The following is a 24754-nucleotide window of genomic DNA, read 5'->3' as shown; positions in this document are numbered from 1 at the left end:
TTACTGCTCGCTTGGGTAAGTCTTCCATCACACAGCCTTCTGATTGGCCCCTTCAAACTCAGAAGTTGCTACTTCATGCATTTCACATGGTTAACAGAATGTTTTGAAAACACAGGCGTTCATGTAGCAAGTCACAGCATTTATGGGTCCTGGGAGGTGATCTTGAAAACAAAACCCGGAACTCTGGGGTTTGTTTTTCTCTGAAGAGTGACGTAAACAGTTCTAGCCTGTTGAGATATGTTTATATGGATCTGTTGATACACATTCATGTTTGTGTGGATAGGGCCACAGCACACATGCTTATATTCAATGTCTATGTGTGGGTACACACACACAAACACATACACTTTCACACCTTTGATTCTGGTCTCTGACCACCTGCCATGGTTTGCATGTAAAAGTTTACAAATACCAAGAACACAGGACTTGAAAAAAAAAATGTGTTAGTTAGTTTCTACTTAGTAACACATTTCTTTCTCTCGAAGATTCATGACATGAATATACTCAGTTACAAATTCTAGAAGCTTTCCAGGGGTGGGTGAGGAGGCTGTCTTCAGAGTCAAAACAATCCATGTCACTGGAGATGGGCGACAAACTGTAGAGCCTCGAAAGGGGATTTAATTATTGGAGTCTCAGTTTTCTGATTATATTGGGAGATAAGAGCGGAAGACATAGGTCTATGGGAGAACACTTGTATGAGGCCCTGTGACTCCTTCCCAGCACCACAAACAAACAAACCAACAAACAAGCACAACCCAATTAACCAACTAAACAATCACAACAAAAATGCACAGTGGAAATGAAGATTTCTTCCCGTGTCACAGGGATTGGTTAGTATTGAGATGCCAACGTGAGGCCAGTGCTTGTCACTTGGCACAGGGAGACTTAGGAATGCTAGCCTCATTTCCTCTGTGACCCACCATAGATTAGGAAGGCATAACTAGGTCTCAGCTGGGTTTCTGTCCTCGGAGCATCCCATGCGAAGGAGCAGTGATGAGTCCCAGCCAGCAGCAGGTTCCTGGAGAAAGGATATAAATCTCAATTGGACTTAACCCCTAGTACATACAATCTGGTCTTGGGTAGTTCTAGTGACAAAGGTAGAGGGAGAGCTGACTTGTGCAGGTGAGAATCCCTTCCCTGTCAGACACGCCAAGAACTTGGAAAGAACTTTCTGGAAGGAGTGGACACACATTACCCAGGGATGTGTGGCAAGTGTAGGAGGATGTCTTCTGGGACGTAAATGAGCTGCAGAACCAGCATGGTTGCCCTGGGCTTGTTCACAGGCTGAGACCGAGGACAAGTCTATCCACTGAGATCCTCCATTGGCTGTTCTGGGTTGCTGTGAGCCACTCTTTCAAGCAGACATAAAGGCATGGGGTGCTCTTTCATTCTCTGTGGATATTAATGGGCTGATAGTACATGGACCTCACCACATTGTTTCTATGCAACAGTTGAACAGATTTGGTGAAGCTCAACTTAGCAATCCAGTGCTTACGTATCAATTGCTCACATGAGTGGGTATTAAGTGCCAGGTCCCTGGGGACGTGTGTGGCTCCCTGGTTTCTATCTGATGGCTTACTGGAAACCTCCCCATTCTATGTGAGAGCAGAAAGAGGAAGTGACACCTTGGTTTTATCTCAGAGACTACAGTGGGAGATGAATATGTGTAATTAGTCATCTCAAAGCTCGTTTCAGCCCAGGGCTGTCACAGGGTGGCCGTGTGACGGAGGAGAATTATGAGGCTTGGTTCTAATCTTGGTGTGGGATTTTTGGGAAGTCACCTATTTCCCTCCCAATCCTAGTTCCTGCTCTCACAGGCGATCAGAGGGGCAGACCGGAAGCTACTTCTGTCTAGCTCTGACATTTTGTGACTCTAGCATGACCACAAACCCCAGAGATCCATGGCATCTTCTTCTAGACCCTCTCATGTCCTGTACTGCCATCAGAAGATCCTCTGGACAGGCTCCCAGGTCTCTTCCTAGGTCCACCATTTCTGTGGCCCCTGGACCTCTGGACACAGAATCTGTCCTTCTATAACACAGCTGATGTGTTTCCTCTTTTTCATCAGTTTCCATTAGGACTAACTACTGTTCCTCCTAGCTGCAGGCTGATAGCCCTGGCACATCACATGCATAAACATTTTTGATTAACTATTTGACTTTGTAGATAGTAATTTGCAGGGAGCTTGGATATTTTGTGAGGTTTGTTCTGAGGAGTTAAATTATTTCACGTGTGTGTGTGTGTGTGTGTGTGTGTGTGTGTGTGTGTGTGATTTGGGTCTTAGTAGGCTTTTATTTTCTTCTTTCATATATCGGGTCACTTTTGAACTTAGTCCTGAAGCATGCCACCTTCTCACACCTGAAATACCCCCTCTCCAATGGCTTCACTTCCTATTCCTTCAGTATTGTTCTAGACCATGGTTTAGAAAGAGCAAATGAAAAGAAAGTTACAAGTTTTGAATAGCTTTTCCCAGTACATTGTTATAATTGTTTTGTTTTATTATTAGGTATTAGTGCCAGTCTCTGTTATTGTATTTAATTTGTAAAATAAACCTTATTATAGGCATGCATATGAAAAAATATAGATTTGGTTCTGTCTCTGATTTCAGGGTCTGGGGATGTATCCCTTATAAATAAGGGGGAGCCACCAGGTGCTCTTTCTAGGGTAATCACTGAGTGCCCACGGTGCTTAGCTCTTTACTGTGGCTGGGCCCCCAGTACTCAACACTGTGAGATCTTTAGTGCCCACTCTCAACCTTGCAGGTGGTTTTGGAAACCTACCAGGTACATACGCACCCAGGCCTTAGTCCAAGGTCTATGGAAAATGCTTACCAAGATTCCCGGTCCCTCCCCATCTCATTTGTAGCCCCTCCATCTCTCTTGTCCTGCCCACCCATTTCAGCTGCTTTAGCAACCCATCGCACCACCCTCTCTCCTGTTTGAGCTCAGCTGGAGTTCTGTCTTCTTGTGCTATGGAAGAAGTCCCCAAAGGTAGAAAGCTGTCACGGGTCTCACCTTGCCCAGAACAGTGCCTTAGATTCCTGTAGTTTGTGCATATTTTCTACACAAGGAAGAGCCTACTGATATTCTCCTTAGTAGTTCTCTGTCTTCCACTGGGCACTAAAGCCCACACAAGATGTCCTATGAAGATGAGGAATAAAAATGTGTGTTTGTAGGATGTGAACTCTTCCACACATCTTGACACTTGGTTCTGCAAGCCTAGCAAGCAGCAGAGGTTCTGGTTTAATATGAACATGTTGAATGTGTACTTTTTAAATGATGCTTTGGCCTAAGCACTGGAAAGGGAGCTGAGAAAATATTTGGAATCAATTGTGACATGGCCCCTGCTCTCAAGGAGAGGACCTTCTGCCAGGCGTATGGTACTTAAATTAGCCATGGTCGAGGCCATGAGGGTGGAATCTAACACTTCTCTCTTGAGATACTGTAGCTAACTGGGAGTGTGGCTCAGAACATCTGCCCAGTGTGCACAGACCCTGAGTTCCATCCCTAGCACTGTGCAAACAAAAAGTGAAAACTGAACAAATGTGGAAACAAACTTAACAAAGCCAGTGGTCACTCCCTTTACATTTTAATGTTTTAAAAGTGAAAAAGGTGTTTAAAACAGAAAGTATCCTATACTCCTGCCATATAGTGTACCTGTGGTGGTTACTACTAACTGCCTACTTCATACAATCTAGAATTGCCTCAGAGAATGGGCCTCCGGGCATGCCCATGGGAGATTATCTTGACCGGATAGCCTGGGTTGTATATGCAGAGAAAGTAAGCATTGCGCATTCATCACCCTCAGAGTTCTGATCATGGATGTGCTGTAACCTGATGCTTCAAATTCCCACTGCTTTGATTTCCCCACCACGAGGGACTGTACCTCTATATCCTGAGCCAGAGTAAATCTTTTTGCCTGTGTATTTTATCACAGCAACAGGAAAATACAAAGCCCAAGACATTAGCCATTAAAAATGTCCCTCTGTAAATTTTGAGGTTTTCAAAAACACTTATTATTATTATTATTTTTAACAATTAAGTTGAAAGTATTTGCAGGAGAACTGAAAGGTCCCATGTACCTCTCACTGCTTCTCCCAGTGGCTGCATGTTAGATAAGGATAGTGCAGGGTCCATCAGGAAAATAACAGAAACATGGTTTTCAGATTCCATCCATCATCTACATTTTATACAAGGGGTCTTCTGATTAACATAGCGTCCTAATCGACATTAATTATCAACTTGATACAATCTGTAGTCATCTGAGAAGGGGGTCTACATGGAGGGATTACCCAATCAGGCTAGCCTATGGGAATGTCTAGGGAGGATTGCCTTAGCTGTTGATTGAGGTGGGAGGGCACTGCCCACTGTGGGTGGCACCATCCATAGGCAGACGCTCCTTGTCTGTATAAGAAAGCTAACTAGATGGCCTAGTCGGCCATCACTGGAAAGAGAGGCCCATTGGACTTGCAAACTTTATATGCCCCAGTACAGGGGAACGCCAGGGCCAAAAAGTGGGAGTGGGTGAGTAGGGGGGTTGGGGGGAGGGTATGGGGGACTTTTGGAATAGCATTGGAAATGTAAATGAGGAAAATACCTAATTAAAAAAAAAAAAAGAAAGCTAACTAAACACGAGCCTGCAAGTGAGCCAGCCAGCAATGTCCCTCTGTGGTTTCTGCTTCAGGTTCCTTCCTGAGCTCTTGCCCCGACTTCCCTCAGTGACAGGCTGTGACCTGGAAATGGAAATCAACACTTTTCTCCCCTAAGTTACTTTTTTTAAAAATAAAAGCTGCAGGATTACAATATATAGTCACAGTAGACTTGTTTGTATGGTACAGCTTTTATTTCTTCAATTAATTTTGTCTCAAAGGGATCTATAGCTATTGCAGCATTTCAATAAAATCTTTATAACCACTGTCTGCAGTGGCTATATAATAAACACCTGTCTACCTACAGTAGCAGAGGCTTGCCCTGGCTTTGACGTCACCTTACTCCCACGTTCACCTTTAATAACAGCATTGCTCTGTACCATACATTCTCTTTAAGTGTGTATACTTTCTAGATTTTCTTTTACTTTTCTCTTAGGATCAGTTCCTGAAGACTGGAAGGTGATATGTGTTCAAAGGGTTGCATAGTATTTTTTTCCTTTGGGAAGATTTCAATATACTTTGAGCTGGTGCTAGCCAAGCAGAGGGGAGCAGATGAATATACCAGGGGACTCTATGGTCACACGGGGCTGATGCCCTCCTGACCCCAAGTCTTTGCTCTCTGGTATCCTACTGCTGGGCAACTTTGTAGCTCTACCCACAAAAGTGGGGCTTTAAGCTGATAACGAGGCCAAAGGGGCAGAATGCCTGATGGAACCCAGACTTCAAGGGGCTGGGACACTTCTACTGCCCACTGTCCTGGTATGCTAGAGAATGACAGAGCTATGGAGCAGGGTATTGTCGCCAGCTGCCATATCTAGAGCTGACTTAAGTTAACCAGCCAACAGATATACTCATTTGATGTGCAAAGCTGAAGTCTGTCAAAGCACCTGTGTGACCTGAAATCCAGGAACAGTAAAGCTATTCTATTTCCACACTATTGAAGACTCTGTGGATACTTGCTATGTAACTAAAGCTGACCAATACATAGTGTGCAGGATAGATGGAGAGAAGGGAGGGAGGTCTCAGGTGTAGGCAGCCTAGGCAGGATGGAAGGAGACACTTTTTATTGAAAATGTGGTGATATGCTATGCAAAGATCAGCAGGCATCTGCCTCGGATGTTGGGTGGGTAGAAAAATGCTCACCCGTCTCCATTGAACCCCTGGCTTTGTATAAGGGACTCATACAGATTGACCCTATGTCAGCTAGCAGGGGCAGGAAGTCCAAAGAAAAGAGAACTGAGACTGTTGTGTAAGAAGAGCACGGAACAGGTCACAGTAGGAACCAGGATTGTCATGCCCAGTTTCACAGGCTATGTCCTACACAAAGGTGCCTGGCCAGGGACAGCCTGAGATGCACTGGGTACCAGGAAGCAGGGAGGTAGAGAGAAGGAAAGACTTTCTGTTTCCCTTCTAAACACAGGACACATCTGTAGGATCATAGTGCAGACTCTTATTCCTCAGTTCTCAGATGCGCTCAGGGACAGGCTGGTGTTCAACACTAGGTGCACAGCTTCCTCAGTATAAAAACCTAATGGCTTCCTTGCTGAAGCCCTTGAGATGTAATAATAATAAAACAACAACAACAACAACAACAACAACAACAACAACCCTTCCCTCTACAGATAAAGTTGGTTTAATTCTGGTTTGCTTGTTGCCTCCAAGAGCCACAAGTTCCCCAGATAAAGTCACAAGACAGCCAGGGGGGAGGTGCCCTTCTTGCAGAGCACCTTTCTCGGAAAATTCTGGCTTTGTAAAGGGGGAGGACACAGCATTCTCCTGCCATGCTTGGTCTCTGTTTATTGTGTTAGAAACTTTGAGGTCAATGACTCGGGGGAACCTCTAGGAATGTTTCAGGCTCCAGCTGGTTAGGGCAGGACTTGCTGGAGTTCAGCGACTCTAAGAGCTCAGGACTGTAAAGATCAGAGGAGGTAATGATGCTAACAACAAAGAAGGAGGCTGAGAAAGGTCCCGGGTCACATTGCTAATGCATGGCACAAATGTCATGGTAACCCAGGCACATCCACTTTTCTTCTTATGTTCACTTTGGGAGCAAGGACAGATAATTGTGACAGTACTGGGCTAGGACACAGAGCAGAGAAGCCAGAGCAGAACTCTTCCTGTCAGAAAGCTGGCATGGATACCCCCTAGGTGCTCTGTGTGCAGGGAGCATGGCTCTAGGGACCTAGCAGTAAAATGCCTTGGCTCTAGCTCCATCCCTTGCTGGAAAACAGGGGCTAGTCACGCCCTAGGTCCCACAGCCTGGTCCCGTGGCGTTTTGGCTGGAATCCCATGCTAAGACCTCATTACATGGACCCAGCTCTGGATTCTTATATAAAGGATGGATCAGGACCAACTGGGTTTTCAGGTCAGACTGTCCATCATGTGCTGCCCTTCTGTTGCCAATAGGGAATAGGGTGAGTGGCACAGACAGCAGAGGGAGGTGACACCAGAACAGCCAGCCCCAAATGTGTGCACAAGAGAATGGGTGGGTGGTGGTGGGACATCCAGTGTGGCTCTGGCCAGCACATCAAGGAGTTCAGCCCTGATTTCCTCCTCTTTCTGGGCTGTGATATGAAGAGGTATCTAGATGGTCACTGAGGCCCCTCCAAGATTTGCCATAAATCCAGTCTTGGTCATGTGAAGACTCACAGCAACTAGCCAAAAACAGCTGTCTCTGGACATTTCCTGTGCTCCATCTCAGGCTTGTGTCTACTTCTCCTCCTGGTTTCCTCCACCTGCTCCCCGTTGTCTGAACAGAATGGCTTGCTTGGTGCTATTCATTCCTTGGCCTCTGCTAGTTAAATCTGTTTGCTTGGAGCACATTGACGCACAAGGGGGCCATGGCCACTCTGTTCTAGGTCATGGTCTCTGGAAGGCCCCAGGATCTCAGGGTGACAGGAGACTCTTCTGGTCAGAGGTTTGGTTGGCTGCCAGGCAGAAGGGAAGTGTGGAGGCCGGCTTTGTCTATAGTGTCTCAGGGTCTGACCGTCTCCTTTCTATTGTGCTCTATACCCAGACTGGGGTATGGGGGTGGCTCTGGTTGCTGCTGCCCCAGAGAAGATGAGGAGGAGTAAGGTCAGTCCCAGGAAGGGGAAGGGAGGCTGGCTCAAGGGTGTGTTCCTGAGATTGCCGTGGAAAGAGAGGTTGGGAGGAGGGGGCACTCACAGGGGTTATCAGGCTGAAGGCCTGCCTGTTCAGGCCCCTATGCTAAGAATAGGGTAGACACAGCTGCGCAGCATGTGCCTGGTCTGAGATGGCCTAGCCTGGGCAGGAAACTGCTGAACTCTCATGTTTTATCTTCAAAACCCAGTGCCTGGCATTGATAGGTGCTCAGTAAACATTTACTGACTTTGTGTGTTCTGCATTCTTCCAGACCATCTGTGGAGTTCTGGTGTTCTGTGCCATGCAGAGCTTCTGGTTGGCTGTTCATTGCCTCATGCCTCTGAGAAGCTGGGCTGGGGAGGAAAGCTCTGTACACAGGGTTAGGCATCCTGAGCCATTGCTAGGCCAAGCCCCTGCTTCTTCCAGGCCTCAGTTTCCCTATCTATGAAGCAGGATGGAGAGGTGGGGCCATGGGGTTTTGCTAGGGATTTGTTGAGGTCTCCCACTGGAACCTAAGAGAACTTTCTGAGCTGACCATGAGGAAACAAAGCCTCATATGGGCCAAGCTTGAGCCAAAGCAGAGGGGATGAGGGAAGCACACACCCCATAGCACTCTGGCCATTTGGAGACTAAACCACGCTCTGGCTTGGTGACTAATTCCTTACATCGTAAACCATGTGTGTATCTGTGTGAAAGAGTCTGCACAGTGCTTTGCATGCTCATTGATGCCTCTGCTCATTCATTCTCACAGCACTCCTAGACCACCACAGGGTGGGAGGTAGTAGGGTCTCCACCAAGAGTCAGTGAAGTGAACAGAAAATAAAGCCACATGAGCCCAGTGTTCGGACGGTTGATGGTAGCATTTGTCTTCTCCCCGAGATCAATGTGTCAAATGTCCACAAGGAGTTGCCCTTTATATAGAGGAAGACCCTGAGGCTCAGAGAGACCAACTGACTTGCTCAGTACCTGTTTTCCCCATCCCAAATGGGTGTTTAGGACATTACCTTGTGCTACCATGCAACCACAGAGACATACGTACCATAATTCACCTCCCTTTGGGGCTCTGTTAAGTGAGTCATTTTTGCTTTATCAAGGCTACTTTGTTCCCACACACACACACACACATAATATTATAATATATGATTATATAATATATATGATTTATATTATATACTATATATACCACATACTACATACATATGGTATATATCATTTATGTATATGATAAAAGTGGTTGCTCGGCTACTGTATTTTCACAGCTGAGCAGCCTGGAGTCTTTCATCATTTAAAAAGATGAAGGTACTTTGTGGCTTTTACATTTCTCTTTCTACCTTGAGCCAGACAGCATTTCTATTCCTTCTCTCCATCAGTGCAATGGTCTTTAGGACATCCAGATAAGAGCCTGTCCCTGGTCAGTCATGGGTCATCATGGCCACTAGAAACCCCGTCCTTGCCCCTTGAAGCCTGTAGGTCGACCTTGCTCTGCATGGATACTGGTTTCTCTCTTGCTTCCAGTGCTAGCTGCTTCTGGGAGAATGGAGCAGAGTCCTACAAACCAAAGCAGTGGTGGCCTGGATTAAACTTTTACACTTTGAGAATGTTAGTCCGCCGGCTTGACTAATACTTGGATGGGAGAATGTTTGTCAATATTCTCAAGGGCAGATGAAAATGGTTGAAATGAGCCACTTTTTGCTCTGTAACGATGACCCAACCCTTTTAACATCTCTGAGCTTCTCTGAGCATATCTGTCCCACAGGTATTAGAGTGATGGTCAACTGTCTGGTCTCACCCAGGGATGCCATTGATCTAGATGAAGGGAGGGAGGAAGAATGAGAGGCAAGGTTGCCACCTTGAGAGGTGGCAGGAGAGGCTGGGAGGAGGCTGCGTTGGAATATTTCACTTTCAAACTCCAAATGTGCCTCTTAGGAGTTGTGACCTTGAGTACACTTTCAGCCCTCAGACTGAGCATCAAAGTTAGCCAGGGAATGTCCTTGACTTCCTTACCCTAGGGATGCTTACAGGGAGCTCAGGGTCCCTGGGCAGCAGTGGAACTCCACACTCTACACCACAAAGCCCTTCTCTTTAAGTTCTAGGTCTCTATGCTTGAACCCTCCACTAAGGCCCATTAAGAGTCAGAAGGAAACAACCTTAGCTAACCACCAACTTGGGCGACCCTGTAGGGCCAAGCTACCAGGGCTGCTTGGCTGTTCTCTAAGTGCAGTGATCTGCAAGGACAACCGTTCTGATTCTCAGGACTGGTCCTGCCTGCTGGGAACAGAGGGCTCCCTCCAGGTGGCCAGTGAGGGTGGGGCCAGCTTCACAAATAAGGTAAGCCAGGATAAGAGGCAGTGTTTGCCCATAGGAAACAAGCGAGCGAGTGATAGGGCTGAGATAACCCCCAGGAGACTGTTCCAGAGTCATGTTCCTGTCCAGCTGCTCTCCTGTGCCAGTTTTTAAGAAATGAAAGGCTGTGGTAGCCACCTTCCCTTTGAAGTGCCCTGTCTGTTTGCTTATTTGATGCAGAAAGGCGGAGCCCCAAAGGACTCAGCTTCTGGTGTCTACTTTCTTTCTAGTGTTCCGAAAGAAACAAAGGCATGAAGATCACCATCATCATCATCATCATCATCATCAACAACAACAACAACAAGAACAAATAACGTACATGAAGGATGTGGACAAAATAGAAAATATGCACTCAAATGTGAGGGCAGGCTCCCCAATGCTTTGGTGACCTTGACTGCAAACCACAGGGGTACCCTGGGCAGTAAGGGTTGGTTTGGTCAATGCACAGCGTCTGGAAATCCTGACATCAGGGAAAAGGTGGGGGCTTTTGCACATGGTAAGAACGTCTCCCCAAAACAGGTAGCTTACAACGAACTGTGTGAATTTAACACTTTTCTTTTGCTGTAAAAAATAATCTTGGGAGAAAGATCCATCCATATTTCAAGTAAACAAAGACACGTTCTGTGATCTCCAGGTACCAGGGTAAATAAGGAGGAGCCCGAGTCGTAGCAACAGATACATTCTAGGCTTCTGTTGAGCTTGTGGAGGCTTGGGCTCCAAGGTTTTACAAGCCTGGTGGAAATACCCTTTGAAGGGCACAGGAAAGACCAAGCAGCAATCTATACACACAGTTCCCCCATCTTTTCCTACAGGACAGACTGTGGGAGAGGTTTGGCTGGAGGTGGCCTGTCTCTGCTTCATCTGGGAGGGCCTCAGCAAACAGCTCTCTCCTTCAGTCAGTCCACGGCAGAGCCGGGCCAGGTGCAGCTGGCCTTCACTCTGCCTCACACCCCAGCACCGAGGACAGCTGCTGATTAAATACTTCAGCAACAAGGACCTTAGTGTTTGGGGCGACAATCTGTTTTTACATCACACGAATGCTTATCCTTACACTGAGCTGAAACTGGCCTCCCTTGAAACTTGACCTATGGGTTCCAGTTTCTTCTTTTCCTGGGAAGCCTTGTAGAATCCAGTGTGAGCCTTCTTTATATGTCCACTTTTCCAATGTGTGAGAAGAGGTCTCTGTCCTCTGTTCCTTCAACTCCAGGGATGTCTTAATCACCTGGGGACCCTGGAGCGCACACTAAGTAAGGTCTTTGGAAAACAGTATCATCTCTTCAGAAAAATGTAGCCACAAAAGTCTGTGTACAGTCTGCTGGCGACCCCTCCCCATTGTGACACCATCACAATTCTCCAGTATTCAGTTGGCCATACAGAATATCCACATGCTGGAACCATGATGGGAGTGGCTGGGAGTCAAAGGACCTGCTGTCCCCACATCAATTAGTGTGTGTAAACTGGCTGCCCCAGCTTGCCAGCTAAGGCTCATACAGGTTTAGTAGGGTCTGGATGGCACTAAGGGTCAGGTGGCAATTGAGGTGAGCAAGGGCAGTTCGAGATTGCTTCTGATGATCTTCTCCATCAATTAGGCGTCAAGCCTGGACTCTGTTCTAGTCCAGGAGTTTCCCCACGAAGTAGAATGTCTGGATTTGAGCAGACCAAAAGATTTAAGCAGCTGGTTTCTCTCCTTGGGAGGCAGGTCTGCCATCCGCTCCCCACTTCTCCTTCATGTCTGAGGCGCATCCTCTGAGTCTAAAGAGAGGAAAAGAGTTGGAAAGAGGAGAAGAAGGGAGAAGAGGAAAAAGACTAAAACAGAGGGAGGGAGGGCACGGGAGGGACATCTGAAGTCTAGGATATGTGGAATCACAGAAGCAGGGAACTTAAGCAGAGCTGGGCTGGGGGGTGGCTGGCTCAATAGGCTCTGCTAATCTTTCTAACCCCGGAAGTGATGGCCTTCAGTGGCTTCTCTGGGAACCACCTTGAAGGGTTGCATGTTCATCTCTTCCAGGCCCAGAGGTGAAGTGACTTCTTGAGGAGTGGCAGCGTGGGGAGGAATCGACATAGGAGCAGCTCCTGGTTGCCTCTCTGAATGTCACGTGGTCTCTTGACTCTCGAGAGTCTGGGTTACCCTTCAGGACTGAGAGCCATTTTGGCAAATGGCCTCATGGAGTGTGATGTACTCTTTAGACACCCATAGATTTTCTTTCTTTCGTTCTTTTTTTTTTTAAGTTTAAAACTTTCCACTTTTGTTTTACTTGTGCTCTGAAAGCCACCCCGGCTTTACTTCCTCCTGAGGTCCTCTCAGATGAGGCAGGCCCCTCTCTGCCCCGCAGTGTGCCTCTGGCAAAGCCCTTCTCACCATGCACTGACAGGATCTGAGAGCTCCTCGATGCTCTGGAGTGGGAGCTTATACATCCCGGTCTCTCTGGAACCCAGCTGGCAAACGATCTGCTTCAGGTGATTCTCCGAGTGCCCAGCAGTGCCCCTGAGGTCCCAAGAAGGCAGCTCAGGAGCCCTGGGAAGAAACAGCTGGGTTGTGGCACAGTGGAGGGCATCCAGAGTTTCTACCCACAGCCTCCATTTTTTCTTGCATATATTCCTACTGGGCTTCTGAGAGAGGCTTCACTCGGGCGAGGTCATGTGAAGGTTTCCCTACTGTAAAGTACAAAACCCATCAGCCGAGCGGGGCTTCAGGTCCTACAGCTGTCGTGCGTTCTTGGGAACTACAAAGAAGCTGTAGTTTAAACTCTGAGTGCCAACCTACTTCCTTCTTTCTCCTCTAGTCCTGAGTTCTGTGTAATTCTCCCTCCAACCCTTCCCTTTCAGAAAGAGATCAAGCACTATGTCTATTGTAGAATGAAATTGTTCTTTGCCCAAGGAACCTTGAGAGTGACAGGCAAGCAGAAGATATTTCTAAGGAAGAGAAAATGGCTGTAGCCAAATAACTCTGCCTTTATTGTCTTTAGTCAAAACCAAACTGAGGAGTGTTTATTTATGCCTAAGAGCCCAAAGGGACACCAGTAGGCATAGCATCTCACAGTGCAGATAGAAATCTAAGATTTAAAACCTGAACACTTTGGCTGCAGAGGTGGCTCAGTGGTTAAGAGCACTGGCTGCTCTTCCAGAGGACCCACATAAGATTCCCAACACACACATAGCAGCTCACAACTGTCTGTAACTGCAGTCCCAGGGCATCTGACACTCTCTTCAGGCCTGTCTGGGTAGCATTTGGTACACAATGTTAAATGCAGGCGATACACACATGTGTGTATGCATGCATGCATGTTCACCCATACACACACACACACACCAAAAAGGCTAAGTGTCTGGGTTTCTATGTTCTTAAGGCAGGCACAATTATAAACTTTCAATGTGGTAGAAAGAGCAAGGATCCAGGTCCAACTAGCTGGAATCTGGTATCCAGGGCCCACGTTCTAATGTTCTCAGATATATTAACTTCTAAGCCTTGGGGCTTTTTGTTATAGAGTACTATATTTTGGTTATCAAATAAGATCTGTAATCATCTCTTTTAAAATACCAAGACCATCAAAGGTGATAATGTCAATGATAACAATGAACCTGAAGATAGAATAGGGTTGGAGCCAGGGGATACCATCACACCTGGCTGACAGGGACCTTGCTTGAAAGTCTCCCCCTGAAAGGAAGTCAGTTCTAACCTACAACCTTGGGTTGTAATACCTCTGAATAAACTGGGCGTACTGATAAGGTAGAAAGCTCCAGGCAAGTGGGGTCCAGCTTGATCTCTTCCAAGAGGAGCCTGCCAGGCCCTGATGTTTAGTTGCCCCAAACCTATTGTCAGACTCATCAAGGAGTGACCAATGGCTTAATTGACAGCCAGAACTTTAGAAGTGGAGTCCAAGTGTAGAGGTGTGTACCTTTAGTCCCAGCTCCCCAGAGGCAGAAACAGGTGGATCTCTAGAAGTTTGAGACTAGCCTGATCTACATAGCAAGTTGCAGGCTAGTCAGGAACTGTCTCAAAACAAACATGCAAAGGAGCTGTGGCCCAGAGATTAAAAAATGGCCTTCCATAGAAGCCACACCCAGACTGCCTCCCACCTCTTTTTAATCCAAATTGTAGTTCAGAATTTTTCCTGTGACATCAGCATCCAAGGAGGACCCCTACCTGTTCTTCCCCAGCTTCCTACTCCTCCTTTTCCTTAATCTTTCTTACCCAAGCTTAAGTCTGAGTGCACCTGTAACATAAATTACTAGACAAGTAAAGTGTCACAGGCCACTTGTGTTGACTTATTTTATGATGCTACTTACATGTAACGCTGAATATAAGCTTCTAATCATACGCTCTGAGACTAAAGTAAATGCAGAGATTAAACATCATCAAATGACCACGATAAAGGAGGTTCAAAGTGTCTTTAATGGACGGAAGTGTTGGTTTTGCCGAAAACAGATGGCCATCACCAAGGGGCAGTGACATTCAAATTCGGTTCCACTGTTTCTGGCTCATCATATACAGCACACCAGCTGGCTCTAACCGGACTCGCTGCAAGGCCTTGATGTAGCACTGCAATGTGACCTTTATGGCGTACAAACATCATTTCCACGCTGTGTCAGCCCGCGGTCCTCAATTCATTTATTTATGCCCATTAAGGTTCTGCTTCATATTGCCCATCGATCGTTTAGAGAGCGCTTGTACTTTTATCATATGAAACAAGGGATATAGAGTCTCCATGTGACTGCTGAGGAGCTCCTTAGAAAGCTTCTTCTGGTAGCTGTTCAGGCTTTGCAGGAGGAAAACAACAACAAAAACAAACACACACACACACACACACACACACACACACACACACACACACACAAAACCCACACAAAAAGCTCTTCTCGAGAGAGCAGGTGGTGGTGGTGGTGGTGGTGGGGGAGTTGTTCCATATCGCCCCCTAGTGGTGGATTCCTTTGCCATATACATAGTTCTGGAGAGATAGCTTGAGATGCGGAGGATAGCACTTGGAAATGTTGACATTTTTTTTTGGCTGGGCTGAGGGGCCTGGACATCAGGACAAGAATGGAGACCTGGATAAGCTAGGTCGTGACTAAAGCTGAGGTGTTTTTCCTGTCACATGACCTTTTTTCTCTACTGATTCCTTCTGGTCATTGGAAAAGTCTACACAGGAAAAGTGTCTTGGACTCTGGGAAGGGGATCTAGAACCCGCTTTCATTGGCATTTAGGGCTCCAAAGGCAGAAACAGCGGCTACTGTGAGATCTATGGCGTTCTCTGGCTCCCTTCTAATTCCTGGTACCTCCCAACTCTGTAGGAACCTGGACACAGCAGGGTTTGGGCTAGAAGGCCATTCTGAGGGCCAGGTATTCTCTGGATCCCCATCTCCTGGGTGCTGATTTGTGCCTCTTTTTTTGGGGGGGGGACTTGAAGAGAGAATTCTTAAATACTCAAAGGCTGTAAGCATGCCACCCTTGCTATGACATCCCTCCCCCAAAGGGCCCAGGCCAGCATCCACATGTAGAAGCATATGAACTGCCATTTGAATCCCAGTTCTGTCGCCCATTCATCAAGCCTAAGCTACTCTTGACCCTGTGACCACACTAGGGTCTTAGCAGCTCACCCTACACTCTCACCATCTTCTGGAACAACAACTGAACCTCTGAAGACTCTGCCCCTCTTCTCTGAACACGAACAATCTTTGACTTCCTTTGGTGACTCATTTTTCCACCCAGAAGACTTTCCATGCATACCCCAGGCTACTGTGCAAACAGTGTCTCTGGCCCTCTTGGGTGTGTGTGAGGCTGTAGCCTGGAATTGTGGTGAAGCCAGATGCTATTCTGAGATGTTCTGTAGCCTTCCAGCTATTTCAGGCCCCGGCGGTCTCTCTGTCCATGTTGCAGCCACAATTTCCAAAATTCATCCTTTTATACCCCTGACACCCCCAGATCTAAAATAGTGCCAATCTGGAGGTGGTGAGCAGAACATGTTAGAAAGAGTGGGCATGCACACATATGCCACCCTCAGTCTACAGCTGGCCAAAGATAACCAAGAAGGAGCTAGGCCTAGAGACCAAGATCCAAGATGGAGCTGGACAGAGACAGTGGGGGCGTATACCTTCATCCATACGTTGGAGCAGCAGCAGTGTGAAGAACTGGCCAAATACTGCAAGAACTCACTTCTTGTTTGCTGACTTCTCACTCATTTGGAGATGGCATTTGTTTATCCAGTTCACAAGTATTCCCAAGTGCCTACTGTGTGCCTGATGTTTGGGTGTTGGTCTGTCTCTAGATCTGTTTCTATCCACTGCTGGATGAAGCCTCTCAGGAGACAGTTGTGCTAGGCTCCTTTCTTCAAGCATAGCAGAGTATCATTAATAGTGTCGGGTTGGCTCTCTCTCACGGGGTGGGACAGAAATACTCTTAATCACAGAACCATCTCACGAGCCCCACAATATTCTCTTCTTCATTACAAAAGACAGAGATGCCAGAAAAATCTGTACCTGTGTGAGGTCCACATAGCCAGTGTGGCAGGGCAGAAATCTGAACCCACAAACCTCTGATCTTAAGAGTTCAAGCAAGATCCTATCTGTAGTGCACAGTGGCATCCGATTACAGCGTGGGAGCTCATTGAGATGCAAAGTGTGGTGAAGGTGACTGGCCTGATTCCACAGGGTTTAACCTTGAGTCAGACTTAGGACTCCTTCCTCAGCCCCAATACAAGGAGACCAAATTCTTCCTTCATACTTTTGGGTTCAAGGGTCCTTCCTGTACTGTGGGGCAGCCTAGGCTAGGGTTGGACACTGATCACATCATAGTTCTATCTGTTTCGGTAAGGAAGTTCCTGCCCTAACCTGTTCATCTGGGATTTCTTTACTCCAAACAACCCTACAAAACTTGGATTTCATGTGCTGGTTTCTTCCTCTGATAAGCTGCATACCCCAAGCAGGGAGAGGTTCCCTCCTCTGCATTCCCCAGGCTTCCAGCCTGCACATCTGGCACCTTGCTTATCTTGTTGTTTGGGAATAGCCTTGTGCATGTCTGTGCATGCCATCCCATAATGCAGTGTTGCACACACTTGGAAGTCAGGTGGTCCAGAGTGCCAAAAGGACAGATCACTTCAGCCATTTGCAGTTAGCTTGCAATGATCAACTCAATTTTTATTTGGTCGCAGCTGCTTTGTAAGAGTTTTAGAAAATGCCCTCTTTCCTAAGTCTGGATTATGATACTAACGTGACCCAAAGCATACAACAAATACTTGTGGTGTCTGGGTGCCAGCACTGAGGACGTTTCTGAAGGCTGTGGCTGGCCTTTTCATTCCGTGTGCACGTGAACTAGACACACTAATGTGAGATGGCTGGGATCTGAAGCCAGATGGGATGTGTGGGTGCCTTAACCACACACTGACCAACCCCCTAAGAAGCAGAAAACTTTGAGGAAGTCCTAATAGGGCACTCAGTGAGGTCCCTGCATTTCATGGTAGATACTAAATAAAGCATCGCACCTGTTCATAGCTCTGTAGCTTGACCCTTCCTCTTGAAGTCACTGATATCCTAGGAGATCAAGCAGTGGCAGTTGACAGGCTGTCGTTTGAATGACCCCTGAAACCAGCTTTCCAGGAAGGTCTCTCTCTCTCTCTCTCTCTCTCTCTCTCTCTCTCTTTCTCTTAAAGATGTATCTATTTATTTTATGTATTTGAGTACACTGTTGCTCTCTTAGACATGCCAGAAGAGGGCATTGGATCCTCCATGACAGATTGTTGTGAGCCACCATGTGGTTGCTGGGAAATTGAACTCAGGACCTCTGGAAAAGCAGTCAGTGCTCTTAATCACTGAGCCATCTCTCCAGCCCCCCAGGAAGGTTCTCTTAATTGTTTCTGTTGCTAACGATGTAGAGGGTCCCAGCAGCTCGGTACCCAGGCAGCTTTCCCTGAATTCTTCTGTAACAGAGACCTCACTACTGAAAGGCAGCCATGCTGCAAATTCCCATGGATTCCTGACACCAGAGGTTGAGCTAAGTAATCTTTCTTTAAATTTCTATTCTCTTCCAACCCAATAAATGTCTATTTTTGCCCCACATCTGTCCTCCTCTAACTGTGGCTTAGGACTAAATAAGGCACCAAGACTTTTTTGTTGTTGTTGTTGTTTGGCATGGGATTTTTAGAAAAGTAGAACACTTTTAGGCAGGGTAACGCTTTTTCAATGGCCAGTTCCTGCCTCTGTCACATGGCAGAGTGTACTAGAAGGGCTGTAGGGATGGGGAGGCTGCCTGTGCTCTGGATCAATCTGGATGCTGCATGCAGCCTCCTTCTCTGTATATAAAGTCGGCAGTGTTATCAACCTTGCCATAAATGGTGCCTCTCTCACACATTTGTTGTGAGAGTTAAATGAGGGTGTTAACGTGTGTTGGTGAGTGTTGACAGGGGTAGCTATCATCCAGTGAGAATATGGCTGGAAACAGACAACTGTCAGCCCTATGGCTCCTGTAGAGTGCAGCAAGGGAGGGACTGGCAATCAATACAGCTGGAGGGGATAGAGCCAGCCTAGGGTGGCTTTAAAAGGGTGGAGAGGAGCTGAGCCCACTGGTGCAAGGTTGTATTCTCAGTTAATCTGGGATAAACCCTGGGCTACAGAGTGAGTTCAAGGCTAGACTGGGGAACTTAGTAAAGCCTTGAATCCAAATAAAAAGCAAGAATGAAAACAGAAGCTGGGTCAGATGGCTTTGTTTACACTGCCCTAGGCTCATCCCTAGCACTGTGCCCCACCTCACCCCCCCTCCCATCCCCCACCCCACCCCCTCATACCCCAAGTCAATTTGGGAGGGAGGCCTGGCTGGGTGCTCCTCTATGGCAGAGAAAGAGGTGCACAGTGAACCCCATGGGGCTCCAAGGAAGCAAGTACAGCCCTTCCTATTGACTAAAGTCCCGGCTATTTTTATAATTACCTGCCTGGTCCCCAAGGGCATTGGAGTTGGTGACCTTGCTACTGGCTTCTGTTGATAATGGCTGCAGAAACTGGTCCTGCAACTCCAGTGTTGGCTGGAAGGAGACAGAGGAAGTGAAGAGGGAGCTTGCTGTGTGTAAGAACTCAGTTCTCTTCTCTTCTCCAGGATGGGCTCCCTCAGGGTAGACCATGGCCCCTGGCTGGGGCAGGATCCATGGTCTCCTTAGCTTCCTGAACATAAGGATAAAGGCAGTCTTCTCAGAGACTGAAGGAACTAGAAAAGCTTGGGAGAGATGTGGAGAGGGGCAGAGGAGATAAACCCACCAGAGGTCGCATGTTTCCAGTTGTGCTGGAGACACTAGGCCAGGCAGGGCCGGTCTCTTTTAAAGGGGTTTGGTTTCCAGCTCATTAGAAACGGTCTGTTGGTTTAAGTGCCCGGCCAGCTCCCGATTCGATGCACATCTAAACAGATTAGAGACATTTTTGTCAGAGTTGCGATTTTAGCAGGCAACAATTAGCGTGCCCACCAGGAAACCAGGTTCGGTATGAAAATAGAGACTTCCTTTGGCAACTTGTCCACAAGAAATAGCAGCAGCTCTCTCAGTGTGCTGCTTCTTATGTGGAAAACAAGGGGTGGGAGTGGGAAGGAGGGGGTGGGAAACGGAAAGAACTGTGGCTGCCAAGGGCTCGTGCTAATCACCAGCATGGGAGAGGAAGGAGGAATCAGGCTGCCATTGGGCTGCATGTAAAATGAGTTTGCCAATACCCGTCCGTAGAGGCTGCTAACAGTGCTACATAGGATGTTCTGTGTAAAAATACTTGCCCCATGGTGGGTCTCAATAGTGGTCAGTTCCTACCTTTCCTCTGGACTCCAGATGAAAACTCACTGAAGACTTTTCCCTGTCACTAGATCAGGATAGAGGATTCTTCCCTGTGAGAGACAGATTCTGGGGAGAGAAGATGAGGGAAACCAACAGGGTATGCGAGGTTCTTGGACAGGGAGGGTCTCAGCTGGAGCTGTGCCAAGGGCACTGCTGTTGAGTGTGCACGATAGGTGTGCACGGATGGCTATCCTTACAGAATAGGTTGGCCCAAGCATGGGTGACAACCAAACCCAGCAGTATGTGATAAGGTCAAGAGTGGACAGGAGTCTCAGCTGATGGGGGATACCATGTAAGGACCACTCAAGTCTTCTCACCCTGTGCAAACAAATATAAAATACATCCTGTGTTCTCTCTCTCTCTCTCTCTCTCTCTCTCTCTCTCTCTCTCTCTCTGTGCAGTTGAGAGCATATGACCAAGCACACATATGGAGGCCACCTCCCATCATGTGAACCCCAGGATCTAACTCAGGTCATCAGGCTTGGCGGCAAGTACTTGGTTCTCCTGCCAAGCCCTCCTGCTGGCCCAATCCTGTGCTACCTGATTGTAAATATCAGTGCCAGCGTTACTGTATGGTGGGCTTTCTACCTGCACCTCAATTCTCCAATAATGACTTGGAGGCTTAATTATGTAAGATGCTTAGGCCTTATACTTGGGCTTATTCCTCCACTAGGTCATAACTCAATCATTCCGTTGAAACTATCCCATGCCTAAGACATGGCTGGTTACCTCTCCTCTGTTTTATATGTCCAACTTCCTCAGAATCTGAGTGGCAAATCTTCTAGTACCTGACTCTTTCCCAGAATTCCTATCTTTGTATTGGAATTCCCACCTTCTACCTCTTGCCTTTTACTAATAAGCCATTAGCATTTTTTGACAGATGGTGCTTCCACACAGTACACAAGAGATTATCCCTACATGTTACAGCTCTGAAGGCAGTTGGGAGCCGAGGAATACCACCAAGTCACACCACACAACAAACCTCTCCCAAGAGATTTACTGGGGGAGACACAAGAGGGTAGCTGCCTCTGCTTGGGCAAGAAGCCTCAGGGAACAGGCTTATATAGTGTTTCTTGGGGAAGAGTTTTCCAGAATGAAGATTTCCTGAATGGGACTGATGAGATTTCAAGTCGTGAGCTTGGAGTGAGCCCAGGGATTGGTAGGATTTCCTGTTCAGTGGTTGGTGGGTTTTTGTGCTCAGAGATTGGTGGGTTTTGGCCAGTCTTCAGACCTGGAAGTGGGCCCAGACATTTTACCCTAGAGTCAGACCCTTTCCTCTAAAGGCACAAAGGGAAATGTCTGTCTGTCCTAAGCAGAGCAGAACAACCAAGCTAGGTAACAGTGCTGACATCACTAGAGCAACAGAACCAAGCACCACCTATTATATTTTTCCCTGTTCATCTCTGCCTGTCTCTTTATGACAGGCTTAGGCTGCTGGAAACATGACTGACAATAGTTTTGCCGCAGGACCCAGTGTGACTTCGGCTTTGTCAATAACTAGTCAGAAGTTTCTACAGAAACTGGCTGGTTCAGTGTGTTGGGAGCTATTATCAGTTAGCTGAGGCTCTAGGGTGGGGCACAAAGAAATCAGGATACACTCACCTCACTTGGCAGTGCTAAGAGCAGAGCGGTAGATGTCTATGGAACGTGAGAGGCCACCCTAGGGCTGACATTACTGTCAGCTTTCTCAGGGTTTCACCTTCATCTTAGATGGTCCTTTGACTTCCCTCTCTCTCTACTCCTGTCCTTTACTTCCATTCTTCCCACGAGTCTTCCACTCTGTCCTGGCAGTGTCTCTGCAGGTTACCCTGACAACATGAGCTGGAGAGCCTCCTCGTAGATATTCATGTCAGCAGACACGTTGGCTGACAGGAATTTCTGTGCTGTGCCTCTCTCATCCCTCTCTCCCTCCTCTGCCAATGGATCCTCCTGTAACTTCAGTTTCTTTCAACACCTATTTTTAATGATAGTTCTTAAACACTCTAGTGTCCCTTTTAGCCTACCACCCACCAAAGGTAGCGGAGAAGAAAGGATGTGGGGGGAAGTGGACCTGTTTAGAAATGGTTCTTTGGAGCAACTCCCATCTGTCTCGTCTGGAAGTTAGCAGTTCTCTAAAAGGTTAGCAATGGCAGCTCGATCCACTTGCAAACACTTCATGGATATATCAGCAGTCCAGTTTGGTAAAGTCAGAATAGCAAACCGAATCAGCAGCAGTGGCACTACCTCGCAAAGATAGCCAGGCCTCAGCCTTGGCACAAGTGAGCAGGAGGGGCCAGGGCCAACAGGAACACCATGAAAAGTTCTCAGTTGTACCTCTCTCAGCGAAGAGCAGAAAGGACGCAAGACCAAGAAGCATTGCACAGTTAGCTCTATAAGCAAGCCTAGCTCAGCTCCTTTCACTGGCCATCATCAAGTCCTTTTTATACTCCCTCTAACATCAGGTGTCCTCCATGGGTCTTGCCTCAGCATGTGAGTCTGTCTCAGCTGACATCACTCTCCCAATTAACCCGGAGTTCAAGGAAGTGGCAAGAAACTGCAGCATACCACCAGAAGTTTTTTGGTGTGTTTCTCTCTGTGGAGTCCCGGCAAATGTAGCTCAACTATGCAATGTAAGGTGGACCAATACATGCATACCATTAGCAAAGAATCCTTCATCATGTGTCTTTTCACGTGTTTGCTTCAGCAGAACATCCTTTCCTTGGTCCCTGCTTCAGCGAAACATTCTTTCATGAGTCTGCCTTTGCCCTTTCACCTGTGTCCACTTCGGCAAATACTCCTTCATCTGTTTGCCCCAGCAAAACACCACCAACACAACTGATTCTCCAAAGAACACTTAAGTTTCCACTTCATCCTCCCATGTGGAAAAAATTCTTGCAGAAGTAGAAACAGGTCCTAATTCTAGGAGTTCTACTTATCAGAAGCATCCTGGAAAAAAAATATAATTTTTCCCCCCTTGGGTGCAGTGAACTTTATTGATGGTATTCAAGAGAGTAGGGAGGGCTCCCTAGGCCCCTCCTGTTATCATCATGGGGGTTTGGGATGGAAATTGTGAGGGAGACTCTCAGTGTTGGGGACCGAGTTGGAACAGGGATTCCTCAGCAACCGAGGGCCTCTTTCATGCTTTCAGTGTCCTTGCTGGAGTGGATGATCCAGAGTCTCTTACTCCTTGGAAGTCATGTAGGCTATGAGGTCCACCACCACTTGAAGTCACAGGAGACAACCTGATCCTCAGTGTAGCCCAGGATGCCCTTCCGTGGGCCCTCAGATGCCTGCTTCACCACCTTCTCGATGTCATCATACTTGGCAGATTTCTCCAGGTGGCATGTCAGATCCACAACAAATACATTGGGGGTAGGAACATGGAAGACCATGCCAGTGAGCTTCTTGTTCAGATCTGGGATGACCTTGCCCACAGCCTTGGAAGCACCAGTGGATTAAGGGATGATGTTCTGGGCAGCCTAACGGCCATCACACCACAGCTTTCCAGAGGGATCATCCATAGTGTTCTGAGTGGCAGTGATGGCATGGACTGTGGTCATGAGCCCTTCTACGATGCCAAAATAATCATGGATGACCTTGGCTGGGGGGTGGGGTCTAAGCATTTGGTGGTGCAGGATGCATTGCTGACAATCCTGAGTAAGTTGTCATATTTCTCGTGGTTCTCACCTGTTGTGTCCGGCCAGCAGATCACAGCCTGGGTTCTAGCCTGGAAAGGCATTTTGGAAACCTGGAAGAGAAGAGGGGCTAGGCGGCGAGAGAAAGAAATGTAGCTAAGACAGTATTCTGATCAAAGCTCAATTTTACTATTTCCAGATACTCAGTTATAAAGGAAGGGGGAGGGAACCCGATTTCCCGCCAAACAATCTCGGGGTCCAGTAGCAGGACGAACATGTGTGTGCCTCCAAGCAGCAAAGCGACAGGGTCCAGCAGTGGGCGTGGCAGGACGAATGAGCAGGAAGCTCCACCCTTGAGCAAGCAGGTTCAAGCAGGTGGGGGAAGGGAAACCACACACACCTATCAAAAACATGGGGGCATCAGCAGAAGGGGTGGAGATGATGACCCTATTGGACCCACCCTTCAAATGGGCTCCAGCCTTCTCCATAGTGGTGAGGATGCCAGTAGACTCCACAACATGCTCAGTACCTGCACCACCCCATTTGATGTTAGCAGGATCTCGCTCCTGGAAGATGCTGATGGGCTTCTCGTTGATGACAAGCTTCCCATTCTCAGTCTTGACTGTGTCATTGAATTTGCCATGGGTGAAGCCATACTGGAACATGTAGACCATGTTGTTGAGGTCAATGGAGGGGTCGTTCATGGCAACAATCTCCACTTTGCCAAGTGCAGAGCAGAAGGCAGCCCTGATAACCAGGTGCCCAATATGGCCAAATCCTTTCACACCGACCTTCACCATTTTGTCTATGGGATGGAGCTGGCATGAACAAGAAGATGAGGCTGTCTCTGGAACAGGGAGGAGCAGAGAGCCAGTTTTCTCTCTGGGCAGCTCCCTGGCTCTCTAGGACACTGTTAGTTCCTGATCAGCTTTGATTTTTCTTTATCCCCAAATAGGGAAGGTGACACATTCCTTTCTTAGTGGGATAAGTGGGTCAGTCTATAAAGAGTGAGCTAGTTACATGTTTTGGTCACAGCTGATATTAGATACCTGTGCCAGGCAACATTGTGTCCTCTCTTCAAAGTTACTTTCAGCTATAATTATGAAATGTAGTTAATGATGATAATTTTGATGTCAGGAAAGAAACACAGTGGAGATTTAAAAAGATAGTTTTTTTTTTTTTTTATATACTTGATCTTAGCCAAAAGGCTGAGAAGCGATAGTTTTTTTTTAATGAAAAATAAAGTGCAAAAT

At 47.3% G+C, this 24754-nt stretch overlaps 1 long non-coding RNA gene and 1 pseudogene across 1 annotated transcript; both read right to left on the bottom strand.

Annotated features, from left to right (window-relative positions):
• Positions 1-800: 800 nt before the first annotated feature.
• LOC110290593 lies at positions 801-11429 on the bottom strand. The gene is made up of 3 exons (XR_002377463.1): positions 11179-11429; positions 9082-9298; positions 801-1018 (listed from the first exon to the last, which is right to left on the bottom strand). It is a non-coding gene; the product is annotated as an uncharacterized LOC110290593 (long non-coding RNA).
• An 11916-nt stretch (positions 11430-23345) lies between these two features.
• LOC110291892 lies at positions 23346-24166 on the bottom strand (annotated as a pseudogene).
• Positions 24167-24754: the final 588 nt, after the last annotated feature.

The sequence above is a fragment of the Mus caroli genome, chromosome 3, assembly GCF_900094665.2.
Source record: "Mus caroli chromosome 3, CAROLI_EIJ_v1.1, whole genome shotgun sequence".
Classification (NCBI taxonomy): Eukaryota; Metazoa; Chordata; class Mammalia; order Rodentia; family Muridae; genus Mus; species Mus caroli.
Note: the sequence above shows the minus strand (reverse complement) of the source record. Positions and strands in the feature narration are given on the sequence as shown.